The sequence below is a fragment of the Natator depressus genome, chromosome 2 (assembly GCF_965152275.1).
Source record: "Natator depressus isolate rNatDep1 chromosome 2, rNatDep2.hap1, whole genome shotgun sequence".
Taxonomy (NCBI): Eukaryota; Metazoa; Chordata; order Testudines; family Cheloniidae; genus Natator; species Natator depressus.
The window spans coordinates 201,395,479-201,407,800 of NC_134235.1; the positions used below are offsets into that span (position 1 = coordinate 201,395,479).

Below are 12,322 nucleotides of genomic sequence, written 5' to 3' on the forward strand. Positions count from 1 at the left end.
TTTCTTTAAGCTGTTCTTATAGGTCTCTCAGTTCACACTGGCCTCATCACAGTTTTTTACCCCATAGAAGATACTCTTCATCATCATATCAAAATTATGAGAAAGTTGAATGACTATAGTGAAAGGCTACAGAGTCACTGTAACACAGAGGTTAGCAGGCATCCGTGTGCTCCCCTCTGCAGATCAGTAACACTCTCTCTTCAGAGCAAGAGGTAATCATACCTGTAGCCTTAGTTTTAGGGAAGAATATAAAAGGAATGAAAACTGTGCTCTGAGGTAGGGAAGGAGTACGTTGCTTCACTTGAGTAGAGGTGCCCAGCGGCATTATGCCTGTAGAGGCAGCCAAAATGCTTAAGGAACAGGATGAACCATGCTCACTGGTGACTTTAATGTCTCATCTCTCCCAAAATTCATATTAGTTTCCTTAAAATAACATGCAAGTTAATCTGTGTGTCAGGACTGTGTGCAAAGAGAGTTCCAAATGAAGCCATTTGGGCATGGTTGCGGTTGAATTGTGCTGAAGTTGATACACAGCTCTCTTGACCCGAGAAAAAATTTCATTTTAAAGGAATGTTGCCAACTTGAATTTTTAAAAATTCATTTAACTTTAAATGTGTTTTGGCAGTGTATTCTTTAAATAGTAGCTTCTGATTTTTCTTTTTTAATTCTTCAGTAAAGCAACAGATTTAGGATTTAGGATTTAAGATTCCAGAAAGATTATTATAAAGAATAGTGACTTTTAAATTATTTTTAAAAATTATATCTAGACTTTATGCTTATAATACAGGACTATACCTCTTTTGATATTGATGATAGTAATGTCCAAATCAATAAATAATACCACTGTCATTAGATAGTATCCTTGGGGTTACAAAAGCCCTTCCTCCCCCCCCCCCCCCAAAAGTATGTTTCTACTTTATAGAATAGCACTATCTATAAAAAAAAAAATACCCTAAATAACAACTTTATTGTCTGAATGAATAAGAGTAACTATTATTCAAGAAGTATTCATAAAATATCTACAATATGTACAGTACTCTGAAGATAGCCTACTCTGTTTTCATAATTGCAAATAATTCTTTGAGTTCTTCAGGGTTCTGATGGTTAGTAACTAAAAGCTGAGGTGAAATAATGGGTAATTTAGTGTTTCTGGATCATCCATAATTAAATTGCTACACACCCTGCAAATACAGTGAATTTAACAGTGTTTCTGAAGTTGATCAGTAGTATTTTTTTTAAAGGTTGTACTGAGCTGGGAATGAAGCTTTGTCTGTCAGAAAGCAGAGATCAAAATTAAACAAGTATAGCCACATGATGCACAAAAGCCTTTCCAATGGGTGTCTCAAAACTCATGGCTTTGTTTACTCCAGAAGAAAACACTGTACTGTGTAAGACCTGTATTTCCTCAGATGTATGATGTAATATCTTTATCTTAATCCTAGTAACATAGGATTTTTTAATCTAATTTCCCACATTCAGATCCAGCTTAATACTATCTTGTTGAGCTGATGCTATGTCTGGATGCATGACATATAGATCCTGTCGAAAAACAAAAGTCTGTAGCCTTTTAAATAGAAGAGAATGCAGCTGTGAAGAACCGTATATTTACACAAAATGTTCTTGTCCTGTCAGTGAAACGGTGGATTTCTGTACTGAGGTTTTACATTCTTTCTGAGAAGTTCTAATACAGTCTTTCTGGAGTCTTTTTACCTGGACAGATTAAGTGACAAAAACCTCAGTGGGATTTGCTCAGTTTGTGTGCCAGTGAAAAATAAACCAAAATGCCTTCGTATGGCTGAGCCATGGATCAAAAAAAAAAAAAAAAGAAAAAAAAAGCCATTTCAGTTAATGGTGTGTCTAATGCAATGTTTATGTACCAAATCGGTAATGCTTTTATGTTTCTTCTAATAAATTATAAAAATTAAATGAATACAGGACTTTCAGCTCACGTGATATTACCTTTGATAATTAAGGAAGCGGATATAATTGGTTTTACAGTGTTTCCGTGGAGAAGTTATCCTTCATATTGGTCTAATTGTATGTATTGGTAGTGATGTGTATTTTACACATTTTATAAATTATACGTGGTTGTAATTTAATTTTGTGTAAATTACAATAAGTATTGACTTGATGAGCTGTTCTGTGTTCCGGTTGTATTTCTGTGAGCAAGGTGATCATTGCCATAATGCATATAATGACTTTATAGCACCATCATTTTATTCTCTCTCCTTGGCATTACACTGAGAAATTCTTTACAGTTTATCCTGAACATAGTATTTAATGGTCGGTCTGGGGGCATTGTGCTCAATGACAGGATTACATATTTCTTCTATAGAGAATATGCTAACCCTCAAAAACCTATATGGTAGCGCTAAAGGACCTTGATGTTAAGTGTAATAGTCTACATATGCTTTAAAACACTTTTGTTGTTGTTAAAAAGCTTATCCCTAAATATTTCTATTTCCAAGTTATCCTTCAAGCCTTTTTAAAAAATAATAAAACTTTAAAAGTTTGGCTTGGTTTAGTTGAGAATGTTTTGGTTTGGCTTTGGTTAGGTTGTTAGGACTAAAGTAAGTGGCAAAATATTGTTAATAGCCTTCTGTACTGAAGGAGTGGCTTGAAAAACAAATACCTAGAGGAAATGTGGGAGTTAAAATATGAAAATTCAAGCAGGTTACAGTACTATTAGGTTCGAACTTAAAATCATAAAAGCATGGAAATTCAGAATTATGTTAGCATTTCATTCTTAGTTCAATACACAACAGAGAAAAGGCTGGCTCTAAATTCAACTGCTGTGTGCATTGCTGAATCCCTATTTAAAATTGGGTATAAAAATCCTTCACAAATTGGGTATAAAAATCCTTCACACCACACATGGAGGCTGGGCTGAGGGCCTCTGAGTGACAATGTCATACAGCCAGTCACTGGCTAAGTTAGCAGTGTATCCCAGGTCTTCTGACTCTGTCCTGTGCTCTGACTGCTGGACCATCCAGAGAAAGCACTCTCATTTAAAAAGGAGAATAATTCAGTTCTTTGTACTTTTGGGTGTTTTCATGTGCTTGTGAGCGTGAAAGTCTAATAGCCTGTCAAATTTCACATGAAAAATGATTTATTTGTCAGTGGCTTTATGGAAGGATAAACCATGTCTATAAGAAACATCTAATTATTTTTTCTTCACTTAGAAAATTGAAAACCTGAGTGAGATGAAATAATGTGTCAAATTTGAACCTCATAGATCCCTGAAAAAGTTGACCTGTCATGGAAATGCTGACACAACTTCTGTTCTGGTAGCCCAGTGTTATTGTTCTAAAAGTCCAAGCATATTTGTTCCTCCCACAATTGTGCTGAAACTAACTTTCTCCCTTTAAGAAGTTCAACAGTTTTTTAAGGCTAGGATTTTCCAAAGAACCTAAGGAAGTTAGGTGCTCACATCTTATTTAATTTTGGAGGGATTTGGACACACAGCTCCTTTGGGCTTCTTTGAAAATTTCAGCCTAAACCATTTTCTTCAAGTAAAATTATAGGATGCTTCTCCCCCTTCTCTCCTCCACCCCCAGGTTTAGAATGTTTTAAGTGTTATAATAAAGCTGACCACAAGGTGTCGGTATGGTATCAGCACTGGCTGAAAGAAAATTCCCAGAATGAACCTGAACCCAGTGACTTTCCTGAGCATAAGGGACTAGTCATTGTCAATGGGGGTTTTTATGTTTATGTTTGATCTTGAGGATCTTCTAAAATAAGATTACAAAACTCCTAGTTAAAACATATGTAAGAGGGACTACTGACAATTTAATCCCCTCCACACATTTAAAGAGCAAATGTGTTTACCTGCATTACCAAAAGCACTTTAGAGTGCCAAAACTGAGCACATTTTAGAAAGCTAATTTAATTTTCATCATTTATGCTATTCTACTTTCTGCATTTTCCTCAGTTGGTGTAGTGAAGTAGGCTAGTCACTTCATTTTTGTTTCTAGTCACTAGCACTGGTTCCTGTGCACTAGGCAAATGGGCATTGCTTGCTGTGCAGTCTGCAGTGGCTATTTTTTAAATCCAAAACAAAAGCTTTCATTTTTTTAAAACTAAATCATTCACAAAAACCTACACATGCAACATTTTGAAGCTCAAATGGCATGCTATTACCTCTCTAAACTTTCAGTAAGGACCTTATTCATAAGCAGTTTTGTTTTTTTTAATTCCTCTTCTAATTAATAACCTTCAGAGGGATTCAGTCAGATCAGTCTAGGTACTGAAGCTTTCAAGAATAGAATTGCAGCCAGGGTATGCTAGACATGACAGATAAGAGTTTGTAACATTTTCCTAATGAGGCCTGAACTCTGCCCTCCCCCCAACTCTTCATGTAGAAACCTTATGCAATTTGATTTTTTTATGATAATTTTGAGTAGATTTAATGCTGATTGACAGCTCTAGAAACCAAAGTTACCTATTCAGAAAGCAACCCGCTGCAGTGCAGGCACAGTGGTAATGAACACTTCTCTTCTCCACTGGTGAGTCTCGTTGCTGATGTGGTGGGATGAGCTTTCAGAGCATAGAACACCATTCAATCCAGGCTTCTCTGCTGAGAATGCAAATTACTGGGTGCCAGTTTTGATCAAGGTCTGGGGTGGACTCTCCCTGTAAACTCCTGTCCACTAGGAGCTGAACTGAGACCACCGAATCATTTTACGTGAGATACCAAAGAGCTTCCAGCTGGTAATGATTTTCAGCTGCCAGTGAGACGAGCTGGACTTGAACTGGTAACCTAAAAGTGAAATGCTCTATTTCCCATTACAAACCCACAGAGAGGGAGGGGGAGAGAGAGAGAGAGAGAGAGTCTACTTTTTCAAGAACCAGTATTGAAAATGCTTAAAATCATTTTTCAGAGACCTGGCTGCCTTTTGTTAAGTGCTCTACAAACACAGAGACAGTTCTTGTCCCTTGATTTCCTTGGAGGTATAACAATTTACACCACTTGAAGTTCTGCTCTATAGCAAAAGTTAGTTGCTGCCCCAATGAACGAATATACAAACTTTTTAACAGGTACTGCAGCATATGTATTTTTTTAATACAGCCTAACTTAAATCAGTTCTTAATTTCTTTGTTTTCTGACAACTAGGGATTTCTGCTAATATGTAACAGTACAGAATAAATAAACCACAAGAGTTTATATTGGCATCTTTTGCTGCTTAAGAAAAATTAAGACTTGGAATTAAGTCACTGGTATTTATTTATTTATTTATTTTATTATAGCAGTAGACTCAGATCTCCGAAGTTAATGGGCAATTGTGATGACAGATTTGGAGTTGTGTTTAGCCTCACGTCTGACACCGTGGTGGTTGTGGTAAAATATGTAGTCGGGCCTAAAAAAGGGTCAGGTCCACTAAAAGATTATTGAAGTACATTCCTCTCTGGCTATGAATGTGAGTAATATGTGTGCAGTGACTGGAAACTTGCATATAGCATGTCTAAGTGACTTTGCTGACCAAACAGGCATTGGCATCCACAGATCCAGCTTGGCTGACACAAAGTTTTTTGTTCCCTACCTTCTCATATTACAATCACCATCTTTCGGGATCGGACTTCTCCAGAGTACATCTCTACAGTTCCTACATTGGCTGGAGGGGTTGGTATGGCGTGATGCAAGGCTCTCCTCCCAGGAGCGTGCTGAGTTCACAGCACTTCTACCCCCTGCTAATGAGAAATCAGGACTAGGAATCCAATCTGAGCTTCCCACAAGACCACGCAGAGCACTTACAGTAGGCTAGCCCCCATGTCAACTTTCGCAAGTCAAGAGTAAAATATGCACTAAGTTTTCTTCCAATGCATTGAAGACTTTTTTTTGTTAGCATAGGTGTTTGTGTACAGTAAATAATTTCTGTCATTAAGCTTTCTGTTTTTGATTCAGGGAAGGATGGAGAGATTTAACATGTGAAATATTAGCTGCCTTTAGCAGTTCATTTTACAGTGCTGCAAGCCAAAATTAGAAGTGGCCTGTTTTCAATGACAGATCAAAATTTAGTGCTATGTTGATAGTCCAAAATGAAGATCTCATGACATTGCAAATGAAATATGTACCACTGAAGTTCAGTTTGTGGTTTAGTTGGCCATGGAGTTGGGATATAATTACGTTATTTTAACTCCCGGAGATCATTAATATTTTGGAATTAAATCCTCAAACATCAGAACTGTCAAGAGGTATATTTTGAACTTTTATTTAAAATTATATTACGTTTTATTTATTCCAGACTTTTGAGACATTATTAAAACTAAGCTAGGACAAGTGTTTGAATAGTTGAGCAATAATAATTAAAAAACGCAAAGCCTATAAATTTTGTATTTTTTTTTTTTAAATAGGAGGACCAACTGTGGTGAAATAATTGCCTGTTTTATAAAAATTGGCAAGGACCTTCGTTTTTTATTTGTATTTTGTTTAAAATGTCCCAGGAATTTCAGTGTTTGTTACAAAAATTTAAAAATATGTGCAAATTGTTGCAAAATCTGGGCAAATATTCAGGTTAATACTGGGGGATGGGAGGATGAAAAAAAGAAGCAAATAGAGAAACGTAAGAGTATTGCAAGTAAAAGCAGTTTATGCCGTGGTGTTTCATGAACGTATGTGACTCACTCTATATGATTTTATAAAAATAAGCTAATGAGTGTGAATATAATGTAACTGGAATTTGCTTCATGCAAAAGGTCTCTTGTAAGGTATCATTGCAAAGCTTATAATCTACTGAGTGTGGTCATCCTATTTGTATAAATGTATCACTCTTGTATCTGAAACTAGAAATATAAAATATAACTCTGAGAGCCTATTGTAATTATGCAAACGGTGGGCCATAAATGGTGGTTTGCAATTTTGATGGCTCCCATTAACCAGGACCATTGTCTGTAGATGGCTCCGTTTCACTTGTAAGTCTTCCTTTATAGGTGTGTGCTGGCAAGTGGTAATGAAGTCTTACAGTGACATGTGATCATGTCACCTGAACGGGAATCCATCTTTAACCTGGTGCTTTCCATTGAGAAGGAGGGGGTGGGAACCCAGAGAGGGACAACGGATTCCTGCTTTATGCAAAATATATATAAGTGGGGGGAACAGAACAAAGGGAGGAGGTCATCAGGAGAAATCCCCTAGCTACCACCTGAGCTGGAACAAGAGCTGTACCAGGGGAAAGGATTGTGCCCAGACTAGGAAGGTGTCCAGTCTGTGAAAGAGATGTTTCAATAAGTTTCTAAGGGTGAGATTTTATCTGTATTCAGTTTTATTATTGTACTAGACTTAGACTTGCGTGTTTTATTTTATTTTGCTTGGTAATTCACTTTGTTCTGTCTGTTATTACTTGGAACCACTTAAATCCTACTTACTGTATTTAATAAAATCACTTTTTACTTATTAATTAACCCAGAGTATGTATTAATACCTGGGCGGGGGGGAGGGGCAAACAGCTGTGCATATCTCTCTGTCAGTGTTATAGAGGGCGAACAATTTATGAGTTTACCCTATATAAGTTTTATACAGGGTAAAACAGATTTATTTAGGGTTTGGACCCACTGGGAGTTGGCATCTGAGTGTCAAGGATAGGAACCCTTCCTAAGTTGCTTTCACTTAAGCTTGCAGTTTGGGGCACGTGGTTCAGACCTTGGGTCTGTGTTGGAGCAGACTGGCTTGTCTGGCTCAGCAAGAAAGGGTGCTGGAGTCCTAAGCTGGCAGGGAAAGCAGGGGCAGAAGTAGTCTTGGCACATCAGGTGGCAGCTGCCAGGGGGTTTCTGTGATCCAGCCTGTCACACTGTACATTAACAGAACATACACATGCATCACACACGTGCATATGTGATGTATCTTCCATTATGTTGGCTTACCTTAACAGTCTCACATATACACTTAAACTAATTTATTATTAACATAAACACTAATGTAATGTATTGCATTTGTTTAACAAAATTGGTATTTTCATGTACTTGAGTGATCCAAAATTCAGGTGAAAAATCAGTAAAAATCGAATAAAAGCTTTTATAAAACCTGGAAAACTTTTGGTAAAAATTGTTAAAAACCAGAAATGAAGGGCTTTAAAAATTGTTTATCCTAGATTGAGAGTCCTGATACTCATTTTAATAACAATAGTTTGACTTATTCTGTGCTCTGCACTCTTTTATGCTTGATTTGAACAACTAAGAAAAACACAAATGATACGTGGCAAGAAATTTGTAAATCAAGGATAGAGATGGTCAAAGTTATATGAAAACCATTTTTGGCCCCTGTTTTCGCTCTGGCTCTGCTTGGGTAGACCCCCATTGAATTATGTGGGGTTCTGCAAGGGTGCAGGGGTCTACCCACACAAATTCGTTGGCAGGACTGGGCTTTGTTTGGGCAGGGCCAACTGTCCAGTGGTAGCAGAGCAGCCTGCCAAAAAGACCAGTGCCCAAAACTGACGCTTTGTGTCTGTAAGTTGGAAAGATACTTGGGCAGGGATCTCAAACTCAAATGACCACGAGGGCCACATGAGGTATAGTACATTGGCCTGAGGGCCGCACCACTGACCAACCCCCCCCCCCACCACTGCCCTGGCCCTGCCCCCACTCCACCCCTTTTGTGAGGCCCCACCCCTGCCCCACCTATTCCCACCCCTTCCCTGCCCTCATTCCAATCCCTTCCCTGTTTTCTTTGCTTATCTTTTGGGAAGGTAATGAGAGTAACTCTCCTTTATTTTTATTTTTTTAAAATACTTCTCAGTGACATCCTGTAAGGATAAAATTTCTTGGGGTTAAGTTAATATGTGAAGTTTGGTGATTTTAATAAAAGTAGTTTCCTGCCATACCTATACAAGAATACAGTTGTGGAGTTTGATGCGAGTCCCCAATATAATCTGATATTTAGATGATCGCTCATTAGATTTAAACCTTTTGAACTCTATATAACTGAATAGGTTTAACCTGTATTTGGCTTTTTTTTTTTTTTTTAATAAAGTCCCAGCAGTTTCATTTTTCTCTTCTTCTGTAAGGACCTTTCCAACACTCTGCAGGTCTCTTGTCTGTTGACTTGATTAATGAATATTTTACCCACTCATAGTAACCATTAATTATTGCCTTGTGATACAGTAATAATTATTGGTTTCAAATAAAAACTAATTAACATAAGTGGAAAATCATCATAGCATATGAAGTGCGCTTGCAGCTAGCTACATCTAAAAGATCATGAGCCATCAGTATGTGACATATGTATATTTGCAGCTAGTTACCAACAATTACCTTTTATTTGTGTGTAAAGTAGTAAGTATCCACCTTGCAGTATCCTATTATAATAATCTCAGACATGAGATGGTGGGAATATTACTAGGGAGTTGTAGTCATAACATATAGTCTTATCTTAACGAATCACAATCACCCCCTGCTATTTTATTAAAGCTTATTTTCCTATGTATTTTACTTATCATAGTTTTTTTTTCTTTCTATAAATGAGAGGTGACTCAAGCCCAATGAGTGTAAACTGGTGCAAATCAAGAGTAGTAAAGTGGAGTTATTGTACACCTGTGTAGAACCAATGTCCACTATATATAAAGTTTGTGGACCTTATTAGACATAGGGATTTTCTTCATGATTTGTGTTCTTTTCCATTTATCTAAGGTGTATGTGCATGCATGTAATTTGTGTATGTATTTATACAGAAAAGTGTATGTGTGTGTATTTATATATATACGCACTTGCATACATATCACCTTTCACCATTGTATCTAGATGCTAAGATCTAATAAAAAGAGGGGTGGACTAACCCAAATTAAAGTGACCAACTGCTATTAAATTCTGATAACTCAAATCCTACTATTCAAATTTCTTGCAAATATAGAAACAAATCAGTAACATGATTCCCTGTCCATTAACTCATGGTTAATGACTGTCACATACGGAAAGGGATCTGGGGGGTCACAGTGGACCAACAGCTAAATATGAGTCAACAGTGTAACGCTGTTGCAAAAAAAGCGAACATCATTCTGGGATGTATTAGCAGTAGTGTTGTAAGCAAGACATGAGAAGTAATTCTTCCACTCTACTCCGCTCTGATTAGGCCTCAGCTGGAGTATTGTGTCCAGTTCTGGGCACCACATTTCAGGAAGAATGTGGACAAATTGGAGAAAGTCCTGAGAAGAGCAACAAAAATTATTAAAGGTCTAGAAAACATGACCTATGAGGGAAGATTGAAAAAATTGGGTTTGTTTAGTCTGGAAAAGAGAAGACTGAGAGGGGACATGCTAGCAGTTTTCGGTATGTAAAAGGTTGCTCCAAGGAGGAGGAAGAAAAATTGTTTTTTCTTAACCTCTGAGGATAGGACAAGAAGCAATGGGCTTAAATTGCAGCAAAGGAGGTTTAGGTTGGACATTAGGAAAAAATTCCTAATTGTCAGGGTTAAGCACTGGAATAAATTTGCCTAGGGAGGTTGTGGAATCTCCATCATTGGAGATTTAAGAGCAGGTTAGACAAATACCTGGCAGGGATGGTCTAGATCAGGGATTGGCAACCTTTAGCATGTGACCCATCAGGAAAATCCGCTGGCAGGCCGGGATGGTTTGTTTACCTGCAGCATCCGCAGGTTCGGCCGATCACAGCTCCCACTGACCGCGGTTCGCTGTTCCAAGCCAATGGGGGCTGCGGGAAGCGGCACGGACTGAGGGATATGCTGACTGCTGCTTCCCGCAGCCCCCATTGGCCTGGAACGGTGAACTGCAGCCAATGGGAGCTGCCATCAGCCAAACCTGCAGACGCTGCAGGTAAACACACCGTCCCGGCCCACCAGCAGATTTCCCTGATGGCCACGTGCCAAAGGTTGCCGATCCCTGGTCTAAATAACTAGTCCTGCCACGAGTGCAGGGGACTGGACTAGATGACCTCTCAAAGTCCCTTCCAGTTCTATGATTCTGTGGTTATCCAAGCATATTTGTTACAGCCTAAGTGCAAATAATGACATTCTACTGTACTTCAAGATATGAATTAACCCCCAAAGGTTTTTGTGTTATGGGAGGGAAAGTCCTTTTAATTTGTAAATAGGAAATAAAGAACTCTTTTCATGGCAGCAGAACCCACAGTTATAGGACCAGAAAATGACAGGAGAGTGCATTTTTAAAGCAAACAAATTAAGATGTGACTGAGCTGATAAATGTTTGGGTTGAATCCCACTGTCTTGCCCTTGTTTGTATGTAGTGTTCTTCATATATAATAGACAGTGCTGGAAAGTTATGCACACTCTCATTTTTCACTTTAATTGCCTGTTTGAAGATAATATGACAGCTCCAAAGGTTACTTTTAGTTACATTGTTCATTCCCAAGGAGCAGTATGACCAATTATTAGCTTGCAATAATTAAGCTAAAAGCATGATCTTGAAAGATTTAAAATGACCATAAAATCCATAATTTTACCTGATGATTTTTTTTCATAGTATGTCCAAGTGTTGTCAGCACTTTAGAATCACTGCGATGTTTCCAATGTCTGATTTTACTATGTATTTTCACAAATAAATCAAATAGATATTAACTGATAAAAGATTCCGTTTTGTTTTATTTCTTTTATTCTGTTTTTATGTACAAAAATCAGAAAATGCCAAGTGAGCTGGTCAGTTCTGTTGCTGAGCCACCAGTAAGCATGGAACCATTAATAAGGATTTTGTATTATATTAGCATCTAGAGTAGGGGTGGCCAACCCGTGGCTCTGGAGCCACATGCGGCTCTTCAGAAGTTAATATGTGGCTCCTTGTACAGGCACCAACTCCAGAGCTGGAGCTACAGGCGCCAACTTTCCAATGTGATGGGGTTGCTCACTGCTCAGCCCCTGGCTCTGCCATAGACCTTGCCCCACTCCACTCCTTCCCACCCCTCCCCTGAGCCTGCCGTGCTCTTGCTTCTCCCCCTCCCAGAGCCTCCTGCAAGCCATGAAACAGTTGATCGGGAGGTATGGGGAGGGCTGCCAATGGGTGGGAGGCACGGGGGGTGGGGAGCTGATGGGGGGCTGGTGACATATTACTGTGGCTCTTTGGCAATGTACACTGGTAAATTCTGGCTCCTTCTCAGGCTCAGGTTGGCCATCCCTGATCTAGAGGCTTCAGTCAGAGCTCTATTGTGCTGGGGTCTGCAGAAACATAGTAAGAACATGTCTGAACGGGGACACTCTAGTAAGTTAAGATGAATTAACTGAAGCTCTGAAGGTAACATAGATTTAGTTAAAGGCTTAAGCACATTAAACCCCTACCTCGATGTTTTCATTCAAAAGTAAAGTGGCCTCGGTTTGAGATTGTGGGCTGGTCTACACTTAAAATGTAGGGGCACCGAAAAATCCGCATCC

General features: G+C 38.5%; 1 protein-coding gene across 3 annotated transcripts in view; it reads left to right on the forward strand.

The window, feature by feature from the left end:
• JAZF1 (JAZF zinc finger 1) overlaps positions 1 to 12,322 on the forward strand; it is a 284,859-nt gene that overhangs the window by 124,021 nt on the left and 148,516 nt on the right. The window lies entirely within an intron of this gene.